Source organism: Ceratotherium simum, chromosome 19 (assembly GCF_057802395.1).
Source record: "Ceratotherium simum simum isolate JZ-2026a chromosome 19, ASM5780239v1, whole genome shotgun sequence".
Taxonomy (NCBI): Eukaryota; Metazoa; Chordata; class Mammalia; order Perissodactyla; family Rhinocerotidae; genus Ceratotherium; species Ceratotherium simum.
Genome location: NC_141918.1, coordinates 31543460 through 31570687, shown reverse-complemented (window position 1 = coordinate 31570687; position 27228 = coordinate 31543460). Strand labels below are relative to the sequence as shown.

At 37.0% G+C, this 27228-nt stretch overlaps 1 protein-coding gene across 3 annotated transcripts in view; it reads left to right on the top strand.

Moving 5' to 3' along the window:
- The window catches only part of SESN1 (sestrin 1), a 98143-nt gene that overhangs the window by 726 nt on the left and 70189 nt on the right, over positions 1-27228 (top strand). The gene's annotated exons all lie outside the window — the stretch shown is intronic.

Genomic DNA, 27228 nt, shown 5'->3' with positions numbered 1-27228 from the left:
GAGCATTATAATTGCAACTGTATATCTAGTATAGTGAAATTTCACTTGCACTTATTCACTTTGTATTTGTTTCTAATAGGTTATTATGTGAACTCTTATTATGAATTCACTCTACATCTTAAATTTAGGGTGTTCTGGAAAACGTCGAATTTGGGGCCAAAATTGTACAAGATGAGCTAACGTAAAAGCAATTTTCAAATATAAGTAAATAAAGTGTTGTCTTTTTAGAGAGTTTTAGCGGAAACGGCATTCCTCCTGGAAAAATATGTGAAAGTTACAGTTAATTGCAAGTAAAGACTTGCTTTTCTTTATATTCACTTTTACATGTTGTTGGAAAGTGTAGCCAGTATGCTTTTCACATTGTTACAAACAGTGTTCTGTGTGGAAATTTCACATTTAAAAGCCTTTAAAATGATAAAGGATATTACATGTTTCCTAGTTGGCTTGTTTAAGATAATTGGTGAAACAATTTTCTCTTGTTCTTAAAAACAAAACAACAAAAAAACAGTCTGTTCTCTAAATGCAACCTTTTTTTTTTTTTAAAAAAAAGAATTACGTAAAATAATAGAAGCCTATGTTATAAAAGAGCTGACATCTTCAGATTTAAAAGTTGGGCCCAGGTAAAGTGCATGGTAGAAACACTTTTATGGTAAATTACTCAACTAGCTTTCTGAGTGTTTGCCTAAGTTGTTTGCTGCTTTTCTTTTTCGCATATATACCTATTTAAATTGTGAGTGCCACAGATTAAAAATATTATAGTTTTCCTCCTGTTTTGTACATAATCAATTTATCCTGTTTTATTAGAAGATTTATTAGGGTTTTCTTTTTTTAGAGAAAGCTTGTTTTTACTTGTTAAGAATGCTCAGTAACACACTTTATGCTTGTCAGTCTAAATTACTCAATCCACATGCGTTGTTCAAAGTCATTGTATGAGAAGTTTTTAAAATTTATAATTTACTTGGATATATGTGGAAGTTAAGATTGACAGTTTTTCTATTCTGGCTTGAATTCAGTTTAAAGCAATAGAAAAATAATCGTGTCCATAAAATGAAGACTCTGTTTAAGATCTTGGGATATTTCTTCTCATAAACACTTTGGAAACAATCATTACAATTCATTTAGCCAGAATTACCAGGGAGGAATTAATTTTCTAGATACCTGAAGTTTACCCTTTTAAGCATCAAAAGTTATTTCTCTATCTCTTAGACTGTAGTGACTACTACGTTTTTTTTCATTATGGGGTCATCATTATGCACATCAGGTACTGTTTTATAGCTAAGGGTGGAGTGTCAAAGGATTGTAATATATGGTAAGTAAATGGGTACTGGAGTCAGACAGACCTGGGATCAAATTCTCCTCCTTCATTATTGTACTGCATAACCTTGGACAAACAAGTTACTTGACCTCTCTTAGCTTGGATTTCCATGTCTATAAAATGGGAAGAATAACTTAGAGCTGTTGTGAGAATTAAATGAGATGTAAAGTGCCCCAGTATACAGTGGATGTTCCTCTCCCCTTTCATAAGTGAAATACATGGACTATGTGATATATATTTCAAGACTCATTCATCCTGCAAAAGGATTCAAGAATCTCCTCTACCATAAAGGTTTCCCCTAGATTTATACTTTTTTAAATCTCTGCATCTATTGCACTTTATTCCTGCCACAACTTTACAGGCACTTTACTTATATTGTGCTATAATCATATGTTTATATGTCTGTCTCCCCCAGGAGGGCTGTAAGTTCTCAAGGGTATTGGCTGGGACATGGAAGCTGCAAAATAAATATCCAGTGGATGAACAAATTTATATGTGACTTCTTTTTGTTTCTTATCAGTCTGAATAGATGAAGTTACTAGATTAGGGAGTTTGCACGCCCACATCATTCATTCATGCCTTCATTCAACAAATGTTTATTGAACCCCCGGTGAATGCCATTCTAAGAACTGAGAACCAGTGGTGAATGATTTTGACATTCTACTGATGGGAGACAGACCATAAAGAAGTAAACAAATAAACAATGTAATTTTAGATAGTAAGGGAAGACTTCCCTCAAGAGTTGACATTTAAGCAGAGATTTGATGAATGAATAAATATATCCAGGGAAAAATGAGATTTGTGAGGGGGACACTCCAGACATAGGGAACAGTATGTGTGAAGGCCTCATGGCAAGAGATAGCAGATGAGTTCTAGGAACTGAAAGTAATGCAATGTGGTTGGAGCATACAGTTTGAAGGAAGTGTGAAAACTTAAGCACATGCTCTGGAATCAGACCTGGCTCAATACTTTATTAGCTCTACAACCTTAGATAAGTTACATAATCTCTCCTTGACTCAGTTCTTCATCTGCAAAACAAGGATGGTGCTAATAGTTCCTGCCTCCCAATGAGAATAAAATGAAATAATGCTTACAAAGAATAGCACAGTGCCCAGCACATAAGAAACACTCAGTAATGTTAGGAATTCTTACTGTTTTTAGGCAGGAGCCAGGTAACAGAGGATCTCGTAGGCCATGTTAAGAATTGTGGACTTTATCCTAGGAACAATGGGAAGCCACTGAGGGGTTTCGAGCAAGATGGTGACATGATCCATGGTGTATTAGAAGGATCACTTGGAAGCAATGTGGAGAATGGATTTCAGGGGTTAAGAGTGGATGTGCAACATCAGGAGGTTGTTCCACTAGTCCAAAGCAAAAATGATGGCAGAGTAGGATATAGTGGAAAAAGTGAATAGGTTTGGGAGATAGCTAGGAGTTAGAAACCAGAGGGTATAGTATTGGATGTAGGAGATGAGGAAAGTAGCAAAAAGAATGGCTCTAAAGTTTCTGGCTTGAACTACTTGGTGAATAGTTGAGTCATTTCCTGAGATAGAAGAGTGGTAGAGGGTCAGTTTAGGGAGAATGATGACTTCTGTTTTAGACATGTTGAGATTAAGTTGCCCGTGACACATACGATTAGAAATAGCTCCTAAAGCAATATCTGCCCCTGCTACCACTGTTCTAGTTCTGCCATTATCTCGTACTTCTCCAGACTTAACCTGTCCTCCACCTTTGTATCCATCCTCTACATAACTGCAGAGCCATTTATCTAAAGTGAAAATCTGACCGTGTTACTCTCCTGCCTGAAATCCTTTAGAATAGGATAGAATCTAAACTTCTTAAGAATGTTACATAAAGTCCAGTCACTTACCACTTACCACTTACTTCCACTTAGCACTTCAGCCACACTGCTCACACTCTAGCATCAGCCTCACATGGGAAACCAAATAATTCAAGTGTAGTGCTCCATAATGCTTTCTGTTATTCGTTAGTAAAGCAGCAGAGGCTGAACTGCATTTGCAATTCCTGCAGCTGTCCCTGAAGGCCCTTAATTGCTGTAAGTCAGCTCAGGGGACTATAATCAGAAAGGGAGAGATGGTGTGGCAGTGGTAGGATGGATTCAACTCAAAATGGCTAAACCTGTAAAAATTGGCACATTGGGAGATAGCATTTTCTGTATTCCCATTGATTTCACGTCAACATATTTAAATCTGTTCAATACATTTTTGAGAACTGTTCTGTGCTAGGCACTGTACTTGGGACTGGAAGATCAATAAGATTTGTTCCTCCTTTTAAGAAAGGTCTTCTATTCTCGTAGGAGGCTTTATTTATGCTGTTTTTCCCCCCCTCACAAAGCCCCAGTAGATAGTTGTACGTCCTAGTTGCACATCCTTCTAGTTGCTGTATGTGGGACGCGGCCCCAGCATGGCCGGACAAGAGGTGCGTTGGTGCGCGCCCAGGCCGCCAGTAGCGGAGCGTGTGCACTTAACCGCTAGGCCACCAGGCCGGCCCTATGCTGTTTTTTTTTTTTAACCCCATAATTCCTTTTAGATATGCTTGATTCCCTAAAGAAAGGAACAGAAGTATTAACACTGGTCCAATATACTAATATAGTCCCCTGGTGAACTATAGTCTTTACGATGCATGTAAATAAGGGGAAAATGTGAGTGTGTGTATATACATTGAAAGATTATAAGGAGTATCCAAAATAGCCAAATACTTTTCCAAGAATGGTCGTTTGATCATTTTCATTTCTGTACTGTGAAAAAGGAAGACTGTTAAATTTTCTTATAAGCTTGCCAGCACTTAACGCTGTCTGAAAGTAATTTGGCTTAAGATAGAAAAGTTAGACCAAGTAACAAAAGTACTGTTTTTCTTTGTTAAGTGAAGTGGAGGAGGCTTTCATTTAGTGAAGTGATTGTTACCCCCAGGGAGAAATGAAACTTTAGCTGTTGGGTATGGTGCACATTTATAGTTGTTAGAGTTGCAGTTGGAGTATCCAGTTGTTATCCAATTGAGTAATATGTAATTTGTAGGTTTAACAATAGGAGGTTTATTATTTGGCGTCAGTGTGAAAGTTGGGTAATTTCAAGCTTGATTGATTCATTTGCCGAACTACATTACATTTTTGCCTTCCATCTTTTTTGTTCTCCTTTCTCAGCATAGCAAGTGCTGTCTCCACTCATGATTGCAAGGTTGCTACAGCAGTTCCAGGCACCATGTGCAGTCATAACCATCTGCAGCTAAGAAGAAAAGAGTTTCTTCCCATGTGTCTGTCAGGGAAGAAAAGCTTTTCCCAGAAACCCTCCAGCAGCCTTCCTCGCAGTTTCTAGGGTTTTGACTAGGATTGAGTCACATGCCCTTTTCTAAGACAGTCATTGGCAAGGAAATTGGGCATTTCTCTTTTTGGTTTGAACTAATCCATATTCAGCCCTTAGGAGCCAGGAGAGCCCCATCACTTGAACGAAGAATTTCTGTTGGTGAGGAAGAAGAGGGACAGAAGGCAGGTTTAATCAGAGGCTGCCATTAAAACTGCTCTTATATCCAAAATAATATATTGCTTTGGTCTAGTTATAGTTTAGATTGTGTTAGATTAGAAACATAATTAATTTATAATGATGCGATAAAATGTAACATAGCAGATTAGTGACATTCTGGAAGCAGATTTGGCCTTTTTAAATGATTGTTTTGTTTTGATTTCTTTTTCACTGCCATGTCTAATCAAAGCCAAAAGATTAAGATAGTGCATCTCAAACATTCACTCCTGACTCAGGTATCACAGCAAGTATGAGTGTCCTCTTTCAGGATTTACACTAGGCTTCTCTCTTCCAGAGCCACTATTTTCTGGCCTTTTTTTGTGTGTGTGTGTGAGGAAGACTAGCCCTGAGCTAACATCCAATGCCATTCCTCCCCTTTGTTCTGAGGAAGATTGGCCCTGGGCTAACATCCGTGCCCATCTTCCTCTACTTTATATGGGACGCCGCCACAGCATGGCTTGACAAGCGGTGCGTCGGTGCGCACCCAGGATCCGAACCTGTGAACCCCGGGCCAGCGGAGCAGAACGTGCACACTTAACGGCTGTGCCACAGGGCCAGTGGCCTTTCTTATTATATCAATACTCTGAGAGCTCAGTCCCTTTCCCTCAGAAAGCCTCCTGGCTTACTTCGCTACTCAGTGCTTCCTCTCATTCCCATCTTTGACTACTTTATTTCCTTTCTTTTGAGCTCAGAGGAGAAGACTGTTTACCTTCAGGTTGTCTGGGCTTCTTTGGGTGGACAATGTGAAGAAATTGAAGGCAAACCTTTAACGTTTTTTTCCTAAGTGGTTTGAAGACAAAGTAAAGAGCCTATCGTTTTTTTTACCCACTGGCAAAAGGATGAATCATATCTGCACTATCTACCCTGAGTGTCCTCTTTATAATATATAGGTACATCCTATCCTATTCCTTTGTTCTGACTTTTCTGAAAGATGGAAACTAACAAAGATACTCTTTTTTTTGTTTTCAAATTTCAAATATTTTATTCCTGTTACAGTGCCCCCAAATGGTCTCCAGCATGAAAAAACCCCAGAATGATTAATTTTAAAGATATTTTTCTAACATAGTTGTTGTTTTGTTTATAAATGGGATGTAGTGTTTTGTAGGAAAATGGGATGTTAAACACTTGCTTATTAGATTTCAGTTTAAGGTCATGGATTGTTCATGATATCATGGAGGACCTTCTAAAACAATAGTTTAGCTTAATTAGAATTATTTTCTCATCTTTAATACTTTGTACCCTTAAAGTGCTGTACAGATCATTCATGGAGTAAAAGAATTAGAAAATAGGTATGCTGTTCTCTTTGTTTTAGAGTTATATTTATTTTCCTCTTGGTAAGCCATTAGAAATTTGCAGCTTATCTTTTAACCATTTGAATAGATAATAAATTAATAGCTCAAACAGCCACCTTAAGGATTTATTGAAATGTTTACCTTTTAGAAAGTAGCCCAGGGTATCTTGGGTATAATGAAGGATTATTAATTACTTAAAATTTTGATGCAATACTTCCCTGCTTGGTGTTATATCTTAATCATAAGGAATTTTCATATTTAAAAACAGGCACTGCTTATGTGGTAGCAAGTTAGCATGGACTGGAGGAACCATAGACATGGGAAAATTTTTAGAATTTATGGAAGGACAGGGGAGATGCCAGGGAAGGGGGAGGCAGTGCTTAAAATGCACAGAAGGATGAAAGTGCTTCTGGGAGTACATCAGTACCAAGCAAGCCTCGCCACCAATTTTAACCTCTTCTTTGTCACAATTTGTCAGATCAGTCATCTTCTTCACACTGTGGTAAAATATCTACTTTCTAAATGGAAGTCAAAGGAAAATAGGATTTACTTTGACCCAGCTTTTCTAGATCACATTTATTATATTAAGTGAGAAAGACCTTAATTGACCTTGATGAAATTATGTAGTATTTTCATTATGCTAGCACGGTATACTCAGGGGCATCTGAGGGTTCTTCAGAATATTTGATGATGGTATTGCTAGGCGTTGAGCAGACTAGAAATTTAAGTATGAAAACCTCAGCTAGATAGTCACACTCTGGGAACATTATTTCATGCTTTGCTGTTTTTCCTGTTGGTTACTACACCAAGTTAAACTGGTATCAATAAAGATACGTTTACTGTAATGTTTGTGTGTAGAAAAAAAGTCTTTGAAAAGATACTTGTTTTAAAAAAATGCTTTTTCACTAGAAATACTTAGGGAGTTTTTGTGGGATAACAATTAGGACCATTTATTAGATTTTCCTAGTTGGCATTTTTATTGTTAAAAGTCTATGTATTACTAGCAGACTGTCACAGTCAGTGACATGTTTCAATTTATAAGAAAAACTCGTGAAATTTGGCAATACAAGAATTATCTGTCTTCTCATGCTCTGTCTTTCATATAATTACTTATAGAAAAATCTGATTAGACTGCAGTGAAATATGGAATTACTTTAGAAAAATGACATACTTTTAGTTTTATATTTTATTTAAATCTTACCCTATTTTTAATTTAAAAAGGAAAAGGTCATCATAGATTTATAAATTATTACTTATATTATAAAATTACCTTAAAACAACTTCCTAAGTTTTTAAACCATGCTAAAGGTAAATAAAATTTATGAGTTTTGTGAGTTATATTACCCAAATCAACTTTCATGTATACTTATTCATTAAATAAATAGTATTCACTTAATGTTTTAACTTAAAAATTGTTTAAATTGACAAGCTGATAAATATATATACCTCTTAAAAAAATTAACTAGGGTAATTTGTCATTTCTATGTGTAATGTTCGGTAAAGTCTAACTAGAATCTTAGTTTTCCCCACTAAAAGTGAACATTTACTGTTTTGATACTTCACTGTTTGACAAGCATTGCACACTTGTCTTTAAATTTTACATGATTTCATTTTCTAGCAAGTTGGCAGGTGTTAGCTGTCTATAATTATAACTGAGTAATTTTTCAAATGCTATTCATAGCCTAAACACAGCAAGAAATTCTTCCGATCATGTGATAACCACCAAGCCTTGCAAAATAGTGGTAGAGTGATATGTTCAGTGGTACTGAAGGACATATTTAGAGAAGCCTTTCACAAGTAAGAAGTGATTTAAATGATAGGGAGACAACTTTTCTCACAAAATAAGATCTCAAAGTTGTTGATAGTGATTACACCTCACCAAATTAAGGTGTGTCTACTTTTTTCATCTAACAAGTAATGTGAACATTAACAGACTTAAATTATAAAATATGACATATTTATTCAGTTTTGTTGATGACAGAGGCTCTGAGTATAAGAAATAATTGAAATTTTATTGAGACAAGATAGATTTTATCATTGAACCTAGTAAATTATTTCTTCTCATTTCATTCATTAGGTATTGGTTGTATACCTACTATATGCCAAACACTATGCTTATCTCTCTTTTGACGTGTCAAAGGAAAGGTTGTTTCACTTAATTTTAATAATAATTCTGCTTGAAAAACAAAAGAAGCTTGCATTTTCTTTTTCTTGATTTATTTTATTTTCTAACCATCTATTCTAAATATAGCCTCACATTGACAGAGAGATGACCTCAAAATGGTTTAAAGATCTTGTATTTTCTTTGCTAGCCATATGCTCATGAATAAATTAACCTCTGTAGTCTCAGTTTCCTCATCTGTGAATTGACATAATTTTATCTACCTTGTGATGTGATTATAAAAATTAAAGGAGATCAACTGGTAAAGCATTTTGTAAACTTCAATATACTGTACAAATTTAACTATGAAGAAACTCTTTGAGGCTCTTTACTTATCTGTAAATGAGCATAATAGTAATACCAATCTCACAGGGTAGTTTTGAGAATTAAGTGAACGTGTAAACCATGTAGAAGTGGGCTTGGTACATAGTAAGTGCTCAATAAACACTGGCGATGCTAATGATGAAATTGATCTGGGTCTTTTAGCTAATGAGTCAAACTTCAAACTGACGTTACATTAGGATTTTTATGTTTAGAGTTTAGAATTTTTATGTAATTGACTTTCATACATCCTCCACTTTGTATCCACATATATTAACATCCCTAAATGCCTTTTGTACACTAAATTTTCGTGTGTTAGCTGATTAATGCTGATGTCCAACTTTGTCATAGGATGCTTCTAACCAGCCAGTGCCCCGGGGTAAGTATTGGACTTGCCCAGAGGTTCGCCCCCGGGGTGATGGCATATCTGCAGCATCTGTGTCCTTCTTAGAGTTCAACACCATTCTGGTATATCAACATGGCACTGGCAGGGAAGGGTTGCAGGCAGGCAGCTGCATGTGTCATCTAGTGGTCAAGTGCACATGGAGAGGTCCATGGCCAAGGCCTGTGTTTCAGTACCTGGACAGCATTAAAGGATAATGGTCAAGATCATGGGCTTTGGAATTAGTCAGAGCTGGCTTTAAGTGCTGCTCTGCCAAACTCTGTGACCTTGGGCAAGTTACATAACAAACTCTGTGACCTTAGGCAAGTTACATAACCTCCTCACTTCCCTCACCGAGTTTTGAGGATTAAATGAGCTAACATGTGCAATGCTTACTAGAACCCAGTAAGCATTCAATGAATGTTAACTGTTAGTATTCTATTCTGCCCCCACAGTGCAATGGGGGAGAGGAGATGGGAAGTTGAGCGCTCTGTCACAATATGCCCTTTAGCGTCCTCCAAGTCTTTGGGCAACTGGGAAAGTTTTCACCTACTTTCCAGCTTCCCTGGCCCTAGGGGATAGTGCCCAAGAGGAAATAGCACCTCTAGGAACCAAATTGAGGATTTTATAAATATTGTTTTAGCTCTCTAGGAACTGGATTCCTCCCCTGACAACATGTTATTCTATTATTCTACCTATGAACATTTGACTTTCAAATACATCTTCAGGGACATAAAATATAGGAAAGCAAGTGATGGCTTGTATGCCAATGTTGTCAGTAAGCAACTGAATTCTCTGCACCTGGTCGATTCATGTCTGATACTTCAGGCAAGTTATCTACTGCAGAGACCACTTGCCACGAAGGTCTACTGAGGAGATTAGAGCTGCGCTATTGGTGTTCCTACTCTGCTTCTCTCCATGGGAGCTTGACATATTAAGCAGAAAGTCCCCAAATCAGTCCTTTCACTCTTGCCAGATAACTGACCCAGCCTAGACAGCTTGATATCATTAAGAACAAAGTAACTAAGCAAAAAGATACCACAGAAGAGGTAACAGGGCTTGAGGAGATTTTGTACCATGTTTGATTTCTTGAATTTGCTTGATTGCATGTGGCAGGGGTCTTTGGGCTTCTCCTGAGCTCCCGTGCCTGCCCCCCTTATAATCTGTCATGGCATTGGAATCAAGTTATCTTAAATCATCTTCAGCAGTCTCTTAATCTTTCTAGTTTTGTAGATTTATACTTTTGAATGTAGTAAGAACAGGCATTCTGTATGCAAAAGCCTAGTTCTTAGCTCTTTTCATATATTAATTCATTCAGTCTTCACAAAAACACTATAAGGGTAGGTGTTATTATCCCCATTTTATACGTCAGGAAAAATCAAGGCCCAGGTAGGTTAAATAACTTGCCCAAAGTATCATAGCTAGTAGGAGGAGGAGCCAGGTTTCACACCCGGGCCGTGAGGCTCCAGAGTCCAGGCTTTTCACCATTATACTGCATTATCTGAATAAAAATTTAATATAAGATTCCTAACAGTGAAAATATATATTATTTTCTTTTCCAAATTATTTTTCCTTTAGGATGAAATGTAAAACTTTGGTGTTTCTAGGGGAAACCATATTCTCAGATGTTATTAAATTGCATATCAAATTCTTATTTAAACCCTGACCCGTCTTGAGATTGCATTTGAACCCTGCTGAATTTTCATGTTTCACTGTGGCATGTAATTTTCATTATGTTGTCATTATAAATTTCAGCTGATTGCAAGGAGGCTCTGGACTGTGGTCTTGGAAATATGGTGTATGAAAGGCTTATCTTTACACTAAGAGATTATTTCTTTAGTGAACTGCCTAAAAGAAAATTTAGTATATTTCCATGAGTAATAGACTCAAGATTAGCTTTGAATGTTAAAAGAGCATTCTCCTAACTAGTTCATTGTTGCCATGACAGTGCTGGCAGTGTGAGTGTTGTAGTAACTCCTTGCAATGATCTTATTTTAGACCCTAACGTTTGCAGTGCTGAACATCCCCTTCCCCGCCCCACAAGTAACTCTAGTGGAAAAGTACTGGTTTTATAATGCTTCTGGCTTTGTAGCTGAAAGACTGCACTATTGTAGGCTTAAAAAAAATAGTGTAGGAGTGTTGAGTATTTTTCCTGTGGATTATGAATGTTTGAAATTTCCCAAAGTATGGTATTGCGTTACATGTCATACAGCAAGTTGTTTACAGCTAAAACGAAAAGGGGCCTCAATTGTCTTTTTAGACATCAAGCCCAGATTGTATCATTACATTGAGCTCATATAGAAATCATTTTTCCATTTGTATGTTTCTCATGCATACTTTAAAGTCTTTGGATTCTCTTATTCAGTCATTATGGAAAATTATCATTAGAACCATAAAGGATTGTGTTTAAATAGTGTAGAGAAGTCACTTTTTTTCTTGTCCTTTCTGTAATTCAACATTTATCTGATCAAATTGGAACATTTTAATCTTGATTTCCTAAATTGTGAACTAACCTGAGTTATATAATGATTTTAAGAAATTACCTAATTTGAACTGTATACTTAAACTGACGTAATCGTTGAGGTATTTTAACTTTGTTTCCTTAATGTTATAAATTAGATTTTAAAATACTTCATTGATATTTTCTAATTGTAAATCCAATTATAACTATACTTTTAAGCACAAAATATTTTTAAACCCATAATAGTAAGTGCCAATTTGTGTATACTTTTGCATACCATTCGTTAGGTCAGAGTTTTGGAATCTATTGGCATATGCACTAAAAATCTAGTATAGAATGATGAATGAAAATGATTTTGGCAATGAATGTTGTCAAAGAAGATGGAAAATCTAAATACTATACTTCCTTCATTACTGCCAACTACTAACGAATGATTACATTTGCTTTTTTCGTAAATGCTGCATTAAAAGCTTAGTTCATCTTCCTTGGATGCTGAAGATTTAATTAAATTTTGTGTGATTGGGCCTGTACTGAGTATTGGAGTATGGATATCAGGCAAGCTCTTTTCTTTCTTTTTTCAGTTTAACATATAAAAATAATTTTCTAAACAAAAATTTGACCCCAAGCTAGAGTTGTATTTGGCCTTTCCACCAAGCAATAAGTATTTTAATCTTGATTTTATTTTATTATTCTCTTTCTTGCATTTTATTATTATTTCCTTAGTGGTAATTATTCAGATTAAGAGGTATCTAATTCCAGTCTACACTCATCTTTGATGGCTCCTTTGAATTTGGGAGTAGATGTGTAGTAAAATATGAAGCGTCAAACTTTGAGATAAATATTCTGTCATTTTAGTACTACATATTTATATTAAATGCTTTTTATTGGTTGGAATGAAACTAAATTATGGTTAGTTCTCTTTCCTTTGTTAAAATACTTAATAACAAGGTTATTGTTTTTTTCCTGAACCCCACAGCACCTCTAGCTAACCTCCCTCTCCATCTAAGGCCGAAATGCGTGTGCTTTTTTAAAGTAAAATTCATTTTAAATCTTTCTTTGTGCCTGATACTGTTCTGACACAAAGTAGGGGATATAAAAACCACTCCCCTTAAGAATTTGTGAATGATTTAGAGAAAAAAAATTTAAGAACAAATCAAGACTGTGACTAAAAATGTTAAATTTTATGGTACTATGTTGATAACTGTGCAACTGTTGGTGGGAGAGTATGTACATAGTAATTCCACAACTAGGAAATCGTCTCAAAAGATTTACGTATGACGATAATCACTATAGAGCTATTTATGATATAGATGTATTATCTATATGTGTTTTATATATAAGGGGGTAATAATCTAAATATCAAATAATTATGGATTAGTTAAATTATAATAGATCTGTATAAAGTACTATTATACAGTTATTAAAATTGTTTTAAAATCTATTTATAAGAAAAGAAAAAATTATATATTTAAGTGGAAAAGCAACTTTTAAAGTAGTATGCCAAATATATATAGTTTTATAGAGGAGGGGTAAAAGTCAGGAAACCTGCATATACCAAAATATTAATCATAGTTCTCTTTTAGAGGTGGGATTATTGGAGACTTAAATTTTTCTTTTTATAATAATAATTATTAATAAATAATTTTATTGAGTGCTTACTATATGCCAGGCATTGTTATAGGCATTTTACATATAACATTTGCAAAATTTCAGATAGGTTACAGGTTTTGAGGAAGGTATCTTCCCAAAACAAAACAAATGTACAAATATGAATGCACCCACTCACTGTAAGATTAGATTAAGTTTCTAGTTTATTTAGCCACGGAAACAGGAAGTTCTGAAAAGCTAGACTTTCTCATTGAGAAGAAGCACTTGCAGCCTGCCGAGGTGCTGCTTTCCTTGGGCCCCAGGTGATACCGTCTGGGTCACACCAGATCTGCAAAACTCAATTCTTGCTATGCTGTTGCCTTTTTATATTTGGGGTTTACAACCACATTCTGGAAGAATTTATACAAACTATCTATGCACTTTCTTTGAAGGCCTATTTACCTACAATATCTAATTTTCTACCTACAACTATTCTATGAGGTGAGTTTTACATTTACAGATGAGGAAACAGAAAGATTAAGTAACTTAACTCAAGTAGTGAATACTGGGAGTGAGGAGGTATGTCTGACTCCTAAGTCTATTTTCTTAACCACTAATCTGTTTTCCTGTAGTCTCCTTTTTTTTGGCAATGAGCATGTATTACTTTTATATTGGAAAACATTTAAAATCAGTGTAGAAAAATTATATGCTATATAAAGTGTTATAGTAATTCAGAGCAAGGAGAGATCAGGATGGATAGGGATAATAAAAACAGCTTAATGGAGCAGATAAACTTTAATGTAATAATTAACTTTTCTTCTCAGCTCATCTGTTTGTTTACACAAGTGTACACTGCTTCTACCCCCAACATGCCCAAACCAGACCTCTGATGACTGGCTGGAAGTAATTAATGCTCTGTTGTACTTTCCTGCAGACTAAGTTTTGGCCTAATTTTTGTTTCCTTTTTGTGGCCCCCTTTTATTTTCCTTTCGCCATCTGTCAGTGCATGTATGAACATGCAACTATGACTTTTGTCAAAGCTCCTTCTCATTGCTCTGTTGGGTATTATAAATAAAACAGCTTGGCAGTTTCCATGCAGTAATACCATCATAATTTAAAGATTGAGATGCCTAAAAAAAAGTTGTAAAAGTTACATTAATTAATTATATTTAAAAACTCGTTGAAAGGAAGTGGAACTAGGATCTTGAATCTTATCTGATGAATTAACCTTACAGCAGAAACTAGAGGCTGATGTTCAGCCAGTATGCATTGGCATAGCAATACTTGTTAAAACACTGAAGTATTTTCATACCAGTTAGTAAATAGTAAGTGGAAACTGCAAAAAGCAGTAAAATTAATAATACATAGTCAGGATAGGTGGTTTATCTTAGAAACCACACATGCACTTAGATTCCAAGCTGGTCTGGTCACTGAAGTGTGGAGCTAGGAAGTTTGCTCAGATGTCCTTATTTATTTCAGATGTTGATGGTGTATAAGCCCTTGGGTGGGAGAGAGAGACTAGGCAGGTAAACTGAGGAGAACTTAATTTGTAAACCCTCAAAAGAAGTGCCAAGTTGTGCCAAGGGGAGAAGTAGGGTTCAGGCTTAGGTAGTGAAGAAATACTCTCAGGGTATGGTCTCTTGGGTGGGCGAGGAACTTTTCTTTGTTTAACAACTGCATTAGTTATCTATTGCTTCATAACAAACTTGGTGGATTAAAACTACACATTTATTATCTCACAATTTCTGTGGGACAGGAATCTGGCTACAGCTTTGCTAGAACCTCTGTTTCAGGGTCTCCCATGAGGTTGCAATTAAGGTTTCAGCCAGGGCTGTGGTCTCATCTGAAGGCTCAAATGAGGAAGGATGTGCTTCCAAGCTTGCATAGTTGTTGACAGGAATCCATTCTTTGAGGGCTTTTGGATTGAGAGCCTCAGTTTCTTGCTAGCAGTTGACTGGAGGCTGCTCTCAGTTCCTTGACTTGTGGGCCTCTCCACTTGCTTCATCAGAGAAAGCACCTGAGAAGAGCCAGAGAGAGAGAGAACAAGCAAAAGAGTACCAGCAAGACAGAAGTCAGAGTCTTTTATAACCTAATCTTGGAAGAGACATGCCATTACTTTTGCCTTAATTTGTTCATTAGAAGCAAGTCACTAGGTCCAGCCCATACTCAAGGGGAGCAGATTACACAACAGAGTGAATACCAGGAGGCCATGATCATTGGGAGCCATTTTAAAAGCAGCCTACCACAGCAACATATCTCCTGAAGCTAGGGGCTGGGCAGAGCAGGCCTCCCTGCATACTGTGAAGAGAGTTGTGGTTTAGGTTATATGCCCAGGAACCTAATTAATGTCTAGAAGAGAGTGTGGTTCAGCAAGTAATAGTATGAGCCCAGGTTCTGCCACCTCCCCACTCTTGCAACCAGTCTCTAGATAAAGGAGCCTCACACCAGCCTGGCCAATGGATGCCCTTCCTCAGGCCCTGCTCCCTCACATGCTGAGGCCCACCAAGGCTTAGTTGGAGAGGCCAGCCCACCTGCCTCTAGCAGCTTCTTGATCTTCCTCTTTCTTCTCCCCCTCCCCCCATGACTCTTCTGTCTCCCATTATGTCTGTGTAATCCTAGGAAATTCGCTACTTCCCATTCTTTGTACTAAAAGTAAAACAGCATTTGTCCAAAAGGTGTGAAGTGAGAGACAGCTTTCTTTTCATCATTTAATGATTGTCTAATGAACTGTGAATCAAATCTCAGCTGTGTCTATGATTTGGGAGGAAAAGAGAGTTAAAAATAAAGCGCAAAACTTTTATGAGCATTCTCAAATGAATAATGAATGAGATTAAACATCATTGCAAACCCACATTTGTATCCAGCTCTCCGAAACCCAAGTTGGTATACTTTACTATCAATTTAGTGATATCTGAAAGGGAACAGATGAAATAATTTATCTTTTTTTATTTTACAAGCCCCAGTCTTTATGGATTTTGACTATTGCAGAACCAGACCAAAACAGTTACATAACTGATAGCAATTTTTTAAAAATTTTACCCCATGAATACAATGTTATGTTGAGGTTAGGGCTTTTCAATCAATAGTAGGGAAAGCTCTTGATTTTAGTTTTAAAAAATCATTATTTATCATTTTCTCATATTTAATTTTTAAGATCTTGGGAAAATATTTGATTAAAATTAAAATATTTTTCCCATGTATATTTTAAATTTAGGAGATATACATATAATCTCCAACTGCTAACAGTGGTTATCTCTGAGCCATGGTTTATGCTTTTCTACATTTTTCCAAAATGTACCCAAAAGGGGTACTTCTGTTTCTTCTAATAAGACCAAAAAACACATGTCATTAAAAAGGAAATAAGCTCAGATACACTGCTTTCTATTCATAGCAGAATGACCTTTCTGGTAAGTAGAACTTCAGTATAGACTCTCAAATGTTTCTTCTAATATGGTATATACTAAGTTTAAAAGCAGAAAGTCTTTAATTTCCTCTAGAAATACGTTTATCTCAAAGACTTTGGCTGTTATAGAACAGATTTTTTCCTAACAGATTTCGCATTTGCGTCTTTTTTTCTTTGCCTTCACCACACTGGATGAAAATTTACTCTGAATTCTCAGCTTGTAGCTTAATGAGCACTAGATGGCACTCTTGCTCAACTGAAATCTAGTTCATCAATCATATTTTGGTGCTATGGGCCTTAGGAGACGAGTTGGGTGTGCAACTTAAGAATGCTTATGTTTCCGTTTTGTTTTAGAGGGAGGGAGTTTGGGGGAAAAGGAAAGGTTTCCAAGTTTAAATAGCTGAGCTTAACTGGTTCGGTTTTTCCATCTATCCGGAAATTACCATATTTATAATAATGATATCAGTCATTCATGCCACAAGTACTTATTGAGCACCTACTATCTTTAGGCACTGTTCTAGGCACTACATACATCAGTGGGCAAAAGAGATAAAAATTACTCCCTTCATAGAGATTACGTTCTAGTGCTTGGATTTTTTTTCCAGGTGTGATTCTCAGCTTCGTACTTGCAATCAGTCACCCATTAACTTACCTGTTTGCTAAGAGGAAGCTGAGGCACAGAGAGGTTATCTAGCTTGCCCCTGTCCACCTAGCTAGCGTACGGGGTGGAGCTGGGATTCAAACTCAGGCCTCTGGTATCTAGAGTTTGTTCTATTAATCTCAACACCATACTGCCTCTCAAAACTAAAGAATATTTTACTATTGATTCTGTTGAATGCAGACAACATAAATTTACATATTTATTTATAATTGTTCCTAGATCTGTTCAATTCAAATGTTATTGCCATTTTTTATTGAAAAATAGTGACTAAATAAAAATGCCTATTTCTTATGATGCTATAGTCAACTATCATATTGTCTTAACTCCCTTTTAAGATAATGTAGCTCAAGTCACAAACACAGCTGGCCTTGTTTAAGTATATATTTAAGCACCCTTGTAGCTCTATTTAAATTCCTTGGATTAGCCAGGTAATAATTTGGATATGTTGTATTAATGAGAGCTCTACCAGATTGTGATGATGCTGTTGTATAATGAAACATGGGGCATCAAGTATCAAAAGTTAACTTTTACTTGCCTGTTTGTTCCACTGTGTTGTTAATTTTAGTAGTACTCTGTTTATAAAAAAATAAAATCAACAATACACTATGAAACTAAAAAATGATACAGAACCTTCAATTGTTTCTTAGTGGTGTGGGAATGCGTTTCATGATTTTGGGGAGGAGGGAGCAAATTTACCTTCTTTTTAAAAAAAGTTATATGTGACTTAGGGTAATTTACAGTTATATTTGTATTTCTCAAGGCCAAGAGTTGTATTCAACAACATGCTTGTTGTAAGCCACTGAGTATAGAGGGAAAATCAGCCACAATAGAATAAAAATATTGATGACTAATTCACATGCAGGTCATCGATAAGTAAAACTTACCTTCAGGAAAGCTGAAATAAGTGGTTCTTAATGACTAGCTAGGCCTTTATTTTTTTTGCTGCAGAACTGTTTTAGATAACAAAACTATGTTTTTGATATGCTAATAATTAGAGTTAACTGTCTTTTAATTAAGTGAAATAATTAGTGAAAGAGAATCCCTCTTGTTCACCAGGGAGTAGAAGGAAGTTTTCAGAGCAGAGGTTTATTTTGGCGGATGCTACAATTTAAGGGTTCTCAAACTGAGGGTTATGGCTTTTCTAGGAGCCTGTGTGCCCCTTAAATTAAATGCAAACTTGTGTAGACTTAGAATCATTTCTCTTGGGAGAGAGCCCAGATTTTATCAGATTTTCAAAGAGATTGTAACCCCAAAGGATTAAGAACCACTGCTAAAAGTAGAGTGACATACTGCATATTAAACTTCTTTCCCTTAACTTGAGAGAAAAGCTTTAGTGATTGAAATTTGGAAGTTTTAAATCAACAAAGGGAAAATTTTGTCGATTTAACATTAGTTTGTCCCTGCTGATCCTCTTGTGGTGTATCTAGTGATACTGGTACTTGAGTTACTTATGATGTTTATCATAAACTGGCAGGCCCACACCTGGTGGTTTAGAGGATAACAGTTCAAGTCTTGCATGAGGAATGTTAAGACGCAGGGAGCCCAGCTGAGCACAGCAGAGCTCCAGCCCTCACGTAACACGAGCAAGAAGTACATACTTGCAAGCCACTGAGATTTTGTGGTTGTGTTTTTCCTCAGCAAAAGCTAATTAATACAGAAATTGGTAATAGCCAGACTGCCAGGGTCCATATCTGGTTCTGCCTAGCTGTCTCACCTTGGGCAAGTTACTTAACATCTCTAAGCTTCAGTTTTATCCTCTGCAAAATAAGACAATAGCACCTCATATCAATGAGGTAATACCACCTTGATCTCTTTAGTACTCAGCACAGTGCCTGCCTTAGTACTTAGTATGGCAAAAAACCTTAAATCTATCCCTGTATATGCCTCAGTTGTCCAAAATAGCACCTCTCCTTACCTTCTAGCTCTTTATCTTGATTTATTTTTCTTCTTAGTCCCCAACGCTACCTGACATTGTTATTTATTTACTTGTTGATTTTGTCTGCCCTGCTGGGTTGTAAGCTCCGTGAAGATGGAGACTTTTTCGTTCATTGCTGTGCTTTCTAGGCAATGCTAGCACATACAAACAGATGTCCAATAAATATTTGTTAAATGAATGAATAAATGTTAGCTGTTATTATTACTTGGCAATTTCTGTCCACCCTCCCTCCCATCTGCCTGGACCAGCTGCAGCTTCTTTTTAAATGAGGTGGGTAGGCCAGGAGGAAAGTCTCTTTCCCTAACTGGGGTAGCTGAAATCATAGCTTCAAAAGGAATATTAATCTCTTATAGGCTCTCTCTACTCAAGCTGTGACCTACAGACCAGTGGCATCTGTATCACCTAGGAGGTTGTTAGAAATGCACAATCTCAGGCCTCACCCCAGTCCTACTGAATCAGTCTTGAATCCCCAAGTGACTCTAATGCACATTATAGTTTGATAAACACAATGTTGACCATTTTAAGGATTTTGGGTTTCATCCTGACAGTAATGGAGAATCACTAAAATATCTTAGGTTGGAGATTACATTATCAGATTTGTGATTTAAAATGGTCACTCTTGTGTCAGAAACAGTGGTTGTCTCTGGCAAGGGAAGCCTTTTGGCTGGGGACAGAGAAGGGACCGAGGCTTTTTGCTATATACCTTTTCCCAGGCCCACTCTGATATGGTGGGCCCTGGCCAGCATGTAGCTTGTCCACCCTGTCCGCTCACCCCAACCCCACTCTGACACCTATACCATGAAGGATGGGCACCCTGCTCTCATATCAGGACTCTGAGTACACCCCACATACAGCTACGCTTGCCCACTCCCTGGGCCTAGGGGTGTGCTGATGGGCCCTGGGTTTGACCATAGGGAGGATAACCCATGTGCCGGCCCTGGGGGTGGGCTTAGCCCAGTTGGGCAGAGACTCCCAGGGTTCAAGTACCTGGAGCATGGTCTGGATGGGTACATGCCCTAGGGTCTGTGAACTCTTCACCTACTGGAGGGATGCAGCTGGAAGAGGCCTACAACAGTCCCTCTAAAGTTCAGGGACCTCATTGTCTGGGTCTCAGGGATATAATGCCTTTTTTTTTTTTTTTACCTTCTATTTTCAAATGATATGAATGTATTTTGTTTGTTCAGTGTGAATATATTACCTATGTAAAAAAATAAATAAAATGAAATATTAAATTATAATAAAATCACATTGGCTCCTGTGTGGGATTGGGTAGGAGCGGCAAAACAATGGAAGCATGAAGACCAGTTAAAAGGCTATTGCAATAGTGTTTCAGCAGTAGTTGGTATAATGCTTGGACCAGCGTGATAGTAATGAAGATGCAGTTTCAACTAGTTTTTCATTTAAGTATTTCACTGGTATGTTGTTTAAATTACATAAACTCATAAAATTTATTTATTTATTTATTTTTGGTGAGGAAGATCAGCCCTGAGCTAACATCCATGCCAGTCCTCCTCTTTTTGCTGAGGAAGACTGGCCCTGAGCTAACAACTATGCTGATCTTCCTCCACTTTATGTGGGACGCTGCCACAGCATGGCCTGACAAGTGGGGCGTCGGTGCATGCCTGGGATCCGAACCCAGGCTGCCAGCAGCGGAGTGTGCTCACTTAACCACTATGCCGCAGGGCCGGCCCCTAAAATTTATTTTTTAATAAAAACTCATTAATTTATTTTTTTCTTAAAGACTATGTGGGAATTAAGCTGTCTGGCCCTTGAATATTTGAAAGTGTTTTTAGTTTACCCTCAGGTTTCATTATAGTTCACTAGAATTCTAGGTTAAAATCATTTTCTCTCGAAACTGTGAAGACATTGTTCCATTATTTTCTAGCATCTAGTGTTTATAATGAGAAGTCTTATGCCATCTGAACCTCATTCTTTTTTATGAAACCTGTTTTTGTTTGTTTGTTTTGTTTTACCTTTCTCTGGGAGTCTTGTTTTTCTTTTTTTTCCAACTTTTTTTTAAACCTATTGAACAGTTCAAAGAATAATGCAGTAAATACCACATATCCTTCACCTCGATTCACATATTAACATTTTGCCACAATGGCTTTCTCTAATTTTTTTCTCTCCTTTTGCTGAACCTCTTGAAAGTTACAAACACTTCACCCCAAAATACTTTGTCATTTATCTCCTAAGAGCAAGGATGTTGTGGGAGTATAAGATGTTTTTATTTATCCTTAAAGTTTTGAAATTTCATTAGTATGTGTCAGAATATGTCTCTCTCTCCACCCACCTTTAATTATTAATCCTTTGCACTTGGGCCCTTTCAATATAAAGATTTCAATCTCAAATTATTCTTCTGTTATTTCTTTTCCTCCATTATCTGTGTCCTTTTTGACCAAATGTTAGATAAGTGTCAGACCTTCATCTTAACCTTTTCTCATAATGTCCTTTCTTTCTTTGTCTTTTTACTCTACACCTTAGAGAGTTCCCTGAATTTATCTTTCAGATTACAAATTGGCTCTTCAGCCCAGTTCTGTTATTCAGTGCTTCCACTGACATGTTTATTCAACAGTCATGTTTTAATTTTCAAGAACGCTTTCTTATTTCTGATTGTTCCTTTCTCAGAACAACCAATTCTTGTATTATGAGTATTTTATTCTCTGTAATCTCTCTGAGGATGTCAATATAATTTTTAGTTAGTTTATTTTCCTCCCTGGTGAATCAGCCAGGATCCTGGAAGGAAATGTATGGCATGCTCAAATGGGGTGCCTGAAGAGAGTTTAATGACAGTGTGGGCAGAGTTAAGGGAAACCAAGGGATGATAAGCATTTTGGATAAGCATTTGGAGTAGCTTTATTGTTTAACAGCTGTAAACCTCAAGGGGCAAGGGTTGGGAGTAGTTACTGGAACCTGATGAGATTTACAGCTGTAGGAGAAGGCTGCCTGCTTAACAGGAACTGTCACCTTCAGGAGAGGAATGTACTTATTGCTAGCCCTCAGCCTGGCAGGGAAGGAAGTCGGGGAATAAATACCTTGACCTTCTTTCTCCTGCCCTTCAATCTATTAGTGCCTCCCACTGGAAGAACCTAACTAATTGTAAGCCAGATGGCAAGGGAACCCCATGATACAGTCCATAGAGGTGAGCATTTTGAAGCACAAAACAAGGTAGAGTAGGTTAGGGAGGCGATTTGGAGAGGCAAATAGAGAATATCTGGCATACCTATATTGTGTCTATTTCATGCTGTTTAGGAAGACATCTTGATGGGTAGATTGAGGCTGTGAAAAGAGTGGCACTTTGGGCTGACCTGGTAGAAGGCAGCAGCAAAAATAAATTGCTTTGGTGAATAGTCAAGATGAGAGCAGTTGAGGGCGAAAAATTTTGCAAGATTTGAGGACTCAGAAACAAGGGAAGAGGGCCAGCCCCATGGCTTAGTGGTTAAGTGCGCGCACTCCGCTGCTGGCGGCCCGGGTTCGGATCCCTGGCACGCACCAACGCACCGCTTCTCTGGCCATGCTGAGGCCGTGTCCCACATACAGCAACTAGAAGGATGTGCAACTATGACATACAACTATCTACCGGGGCTTTGGGGGAAAAATAAAAAAAAAAAAAAAAAAGGGAAGAGAAAAGTCTGGAGAGAGGTAGGATAATAAGGTGGGGATATGGTCATGGGAATGAGGGTCTACCCATGAAATGGACCCTTTGAAGTGTTTACATTCATATTTTCTTTGAATTTGGGAGACAATCATATTTAGCATCTAATTTTAGGGGATTTTCTCTCCCCAAAATTGTAACTCCAAATGTCCATAAAAGACTTCTATATTTGATGGCTATGTATTAGTGATGTTTTGGGGAATAATGGGGGAGCAGGCACTATGCAGGGTGAGCGTGCTGAGGGAAATGTGGTACAGTGTAGAGGAGCCGACTGTGAAGGTGACACAATCCCTCTGTGCCCAGATAGACTAGATCTCTGCAGATGGGGAGGGGAAGTTGTGATGAGTGGGGAGACATTGAGGTTCAAGTTATTTTGTTGAATAATAAGGGCTGCAGGACAGTGGGACATCCAGACTGCAGGCTCTTGGGGTTATATGATCTTTTATTCATCAGAAAAGCAACTAAATTAAATGGTATTAGAATGAAGGATATAAAAGAATATATTTTAAATAAACCTGTCTAAGGAAACATAATTGATTTTGTTAATATTGCACCAGAATAACCATGTCCAACGAGGTAATGAGATGATGACAGCTTTTTATGTTTTTTTCCAGATCTGAATGTTTCTTTTGTGTTCTGGGATCTCTTTGCTACTTCAAATGTGATTTATGTTTGCTGTACTGCAAGTCTTCATTGACACTTGACCCAGGCAAATCAATTTTTCTCTGCATAGACCCTCTAAAACTTTTAAGTTGAACACTGTCTTTCACTATTGCAATGTGTTCCTTTTTGGGGCAGTCATCATTTCTTCTTTTATCTTTTAGAATAGTATTCATTTACATCTGTTGGTTATTCAAGTGGTTTCCACCATTTCCACCACCATTGCAGCATCTCTTCCTTTTGGTGGTTTTAGCTCTTGTTCCTTAGACTTAAGTTAACCAATTTAGAGTTGTATGATGTTCTTAATTTCATCTTGTTAGGTTTTTGGTCTGCTTTTCATTGATTCTGATAGTTTGGTGGTTCTATATTAGATTTCCTAAGAGCATTTAGCTTATTCCATCATCTTCCTAGAAATCCTCTGAGCTTTTTTTTCCTAAAATTAAATAACTGGTTGATAAATTTCTTGGATTTCCACTCTGCCACTAGGTTAAGCATTTTGCCATCATTTTTCATTAGTGGCTCCTTCAGAGTCTCCTCCAGGATGAGTTTCTTTTTTTCATATCACATATTCCTGAAAATAGAAGGCTGGGTCCGCCCGGTGGCGCAAGCGGTTTAAGTGCGTGCGCTCCGCTGCGACGGCCTGGGGTCTGCCGGTTCGGATCCCGGGTGCGCACCGACGCACTGCTTGTCAGGCCATGCTGTGGCGGCATCCCATGTAAAGTGGAGGAAGGTGGGCACGGATGTTAGCCCAGGGCCAGTCTTCCTCAGCAAAAAAAGGAGGAGGATTGCAGATGTTAGCACAGGGCTGATCTCCTCACACACACACAAAAAGAAAGTAGAAGGCTATCTAGTTGACTTCTTTGGCTTCACCTTTTATTAAATTTAAATGCCGTCAGATAATCTCAATGCTGTGGCACATGTCCAGATCTTAGTTACTCAAATTGGTCAAATTTTCCTAAGAGAAATAGAATAGACCCGCATATGAGTCCTACCTACTTTCTTTTTCATCCTATTCCAGAGGGATTCACATGCCTTTCTTACCCTCACTACAGGAGAAAAAGAGAAATAGTAACCCCTCCACCTCAAAAAAAAACACCTTAGTGACTGAAATCTGTGCTTCCTACACAGGCTTGTGCTTGCTTCTCCCTCCATTAGGAAGCTACAGCAAAGGCTCTAGGGAGAAAGAGATATTGACAGAAACTGTAGGTTCTTATCTTTTTATTATTAGTTTATGGATATATTATTAAGCCCAAAAATCAAGATACAGGATCTAACAAAGGATTACTTATCAATATGAGTATTAGTTGGAGAGAATTAATTTGAATGCAAAACCAGGATTTCTAGAGTATTATATTAATTTTATAATTTTACCTTCCACTGTGTATACAGTAGTAATTCTTTTATCTATCTTAAAGATGCCTTATTTTGTATTATAATAGAAAAAAGATATTGCTATATTTTAAAGAAAATTAATTATATTTTTAAGTTTTTTTCTGTCTTTAATAAATGGGCAGTATTTTGTGACATCGAGAATATTACTATCACTCTGTCCACAGATGTCTGGAAGACACATGTGTGATCCAGAGCCTTTTACACCTGAGTACACATGTATTTTATTTTTTGGCTTGTAGCCTTGTTCCTATTAGGCCCAATAATCTTCTTTTTTCTTTTTTTTCAATCCTCTAGTCATCTCATTCCACCTTTGAAGTTACTTCAGAAAGAAGAATGACTCTGCTTCAGAGGTTCCTCCTCATGTCTCCATGATCAAATAGGAGGGAATGTGTGAGAGGGACAATTAAATGATTTTAAAAACTAAATGAGTTTATATTTTAGTTATTTAAAGTACAGTGGATTACTTTTTCTTTTAAAATTGAATAATAAAAAGAAACATCTCTGAAAATTGAATGATTAAATGGAAATAGGAAAAAGAGAAACTGAATAACAACATTCATTCTTATAAAGCTGAGAAGCATCATAATAAATAATAACATTGTTAGGGGTAAATAATATTTTTTATAAACCTGTAAGAACACTGATAATGATAATAATTCTCAAATATGCTTATAGTTAAGGAAAATATAAGCTTATGAAAGTTAAGGTAATAGATGTGAAAATAAGAAATAATAGGAAAAAAGAATTAAAAAGAGTTAATGAGCTATTAAATTTTGGAACAGAGGGAGAGATATCGAAAGTAAGTGTAAATTTTAAATTTAACAGATCAGGAAGTTGGTCCAATAGCAGGAGAAGTGGTGGGGGTAAATATTAGGGTAAATAACTACCCCAGTTATTTCATGTGTTTTATTCAGATAACACAATTTCTCATATGAAAGGTAACCTGTATGTCACACTTAATGAAAAAACTAAGAGCACACAGTACTATTGTTGGTGACTCTTTATTTTTAATTGTCACTGTATATTTGGTAATCTGAAGGTTTGTAGGCTGATAGATGGGTGTAGAAGGTGTAAAAGAGAGAGCTGTCGGTTGTTGTTTTGCCTCTGTTACATAGGTAGAGATCACTGAGTGTTATTAGTTTATCACCACACAAATGTTGCCAACGTTATATCAGTGATGTACACTTGTTTACACTTGATATGCTCTGTGGTTTTCTTTCTTTCTAATATTTGATATTCTCTAAGCTGGTTAAAAAAAAAAACACAACTGGTTATGACCTGTGTTTTGATTTGACTATTGATGATGACTTGTGGCTTTCAGATCTTGCCTTTTGTTCTCAAGTACATATTGTCGTTAAATCATGTTTTATTTTGGCGGCAATTAGTCCATCTTGGGGCACAGTATTGTCTATGTAGCTGAATCCATGATGCTTTGGGGTCAAGTATACTACCTCCCATTGTAGCCTGATATGTGACCTGAGTCACCTTTAAGTTTATTGACTCTGAGCTAACTCTCTAGTCATCCATAAGCCTTTTTGTATCATCTTGGCATATAATTTAAGGACATAAGGGTACAGCTGTTTGAGGATTTGGAATGATCATAGCCTGTAGGGGAAAAAGGGGGATAGGGAGGAACCCTCGAGTTTGGCAGATATCAAGGCAGTTTAGTGACAAGGCTAAATTCCATGAGTTCACCAAGATTCTAAGACTGTTTCTTGATGATTTTACCATTCATTGTTAATTTCCATGTCATGAATTTCAATTCTTTGGATTCAAAATTATACACCTGGCTCAATTTTATTTCTTTTATTTCTTTATTTCTTTCTTTATTTATTTATGTATTTATTTATGAGGAAGATCAGCCCTGAGCTAACATCCATGCCAATCCTCCTCTGTTTTTTTTTTTGCTGAGGAAGACTGGCCCTGAGCTAACATCTGTGCCGATCTTCCTCCATTTTATGTGGGATGCTGCCACAGCATGGCCTGACAAGCAGTGTGTTGGTGCGCACCTGGGATCCGAACCCCGGCCGCCAGCAGCGGAGCGCACGCATTTAACTGCTACGCCACGAGGCCGGCCCCTATTTCTTCTATTTAATTTAGCATCATTATGAGTAAAATAAAGGCTGAAATTTGGGGTAAAATAGAAGAATATCTAAATTTGGGGGGTTTTCAAGGTTTTTTTTTCTCTTTAAAAGTATAACTATTTTCAGATATTTTTGGACACTAGATGACTTGTGAAAGTATTTTTCCCCCTCCTTAAAATGCTTTATTAACTTCACAGTATACAATGAACATCTTTCTATACAAGTGGCAGAGCTCTCCTGCTGAGGAATTTATAGACTAGGTGGAAAGATTATCAGATTAGAAGATGTAAAACAAGACTCATCTGATACAAAGTATTATCAAAAGGTTAGAGCAGCAAAGGTACACCAGAAATATGCAAAGGGAAAACAGCAGTGGTCACAGTAT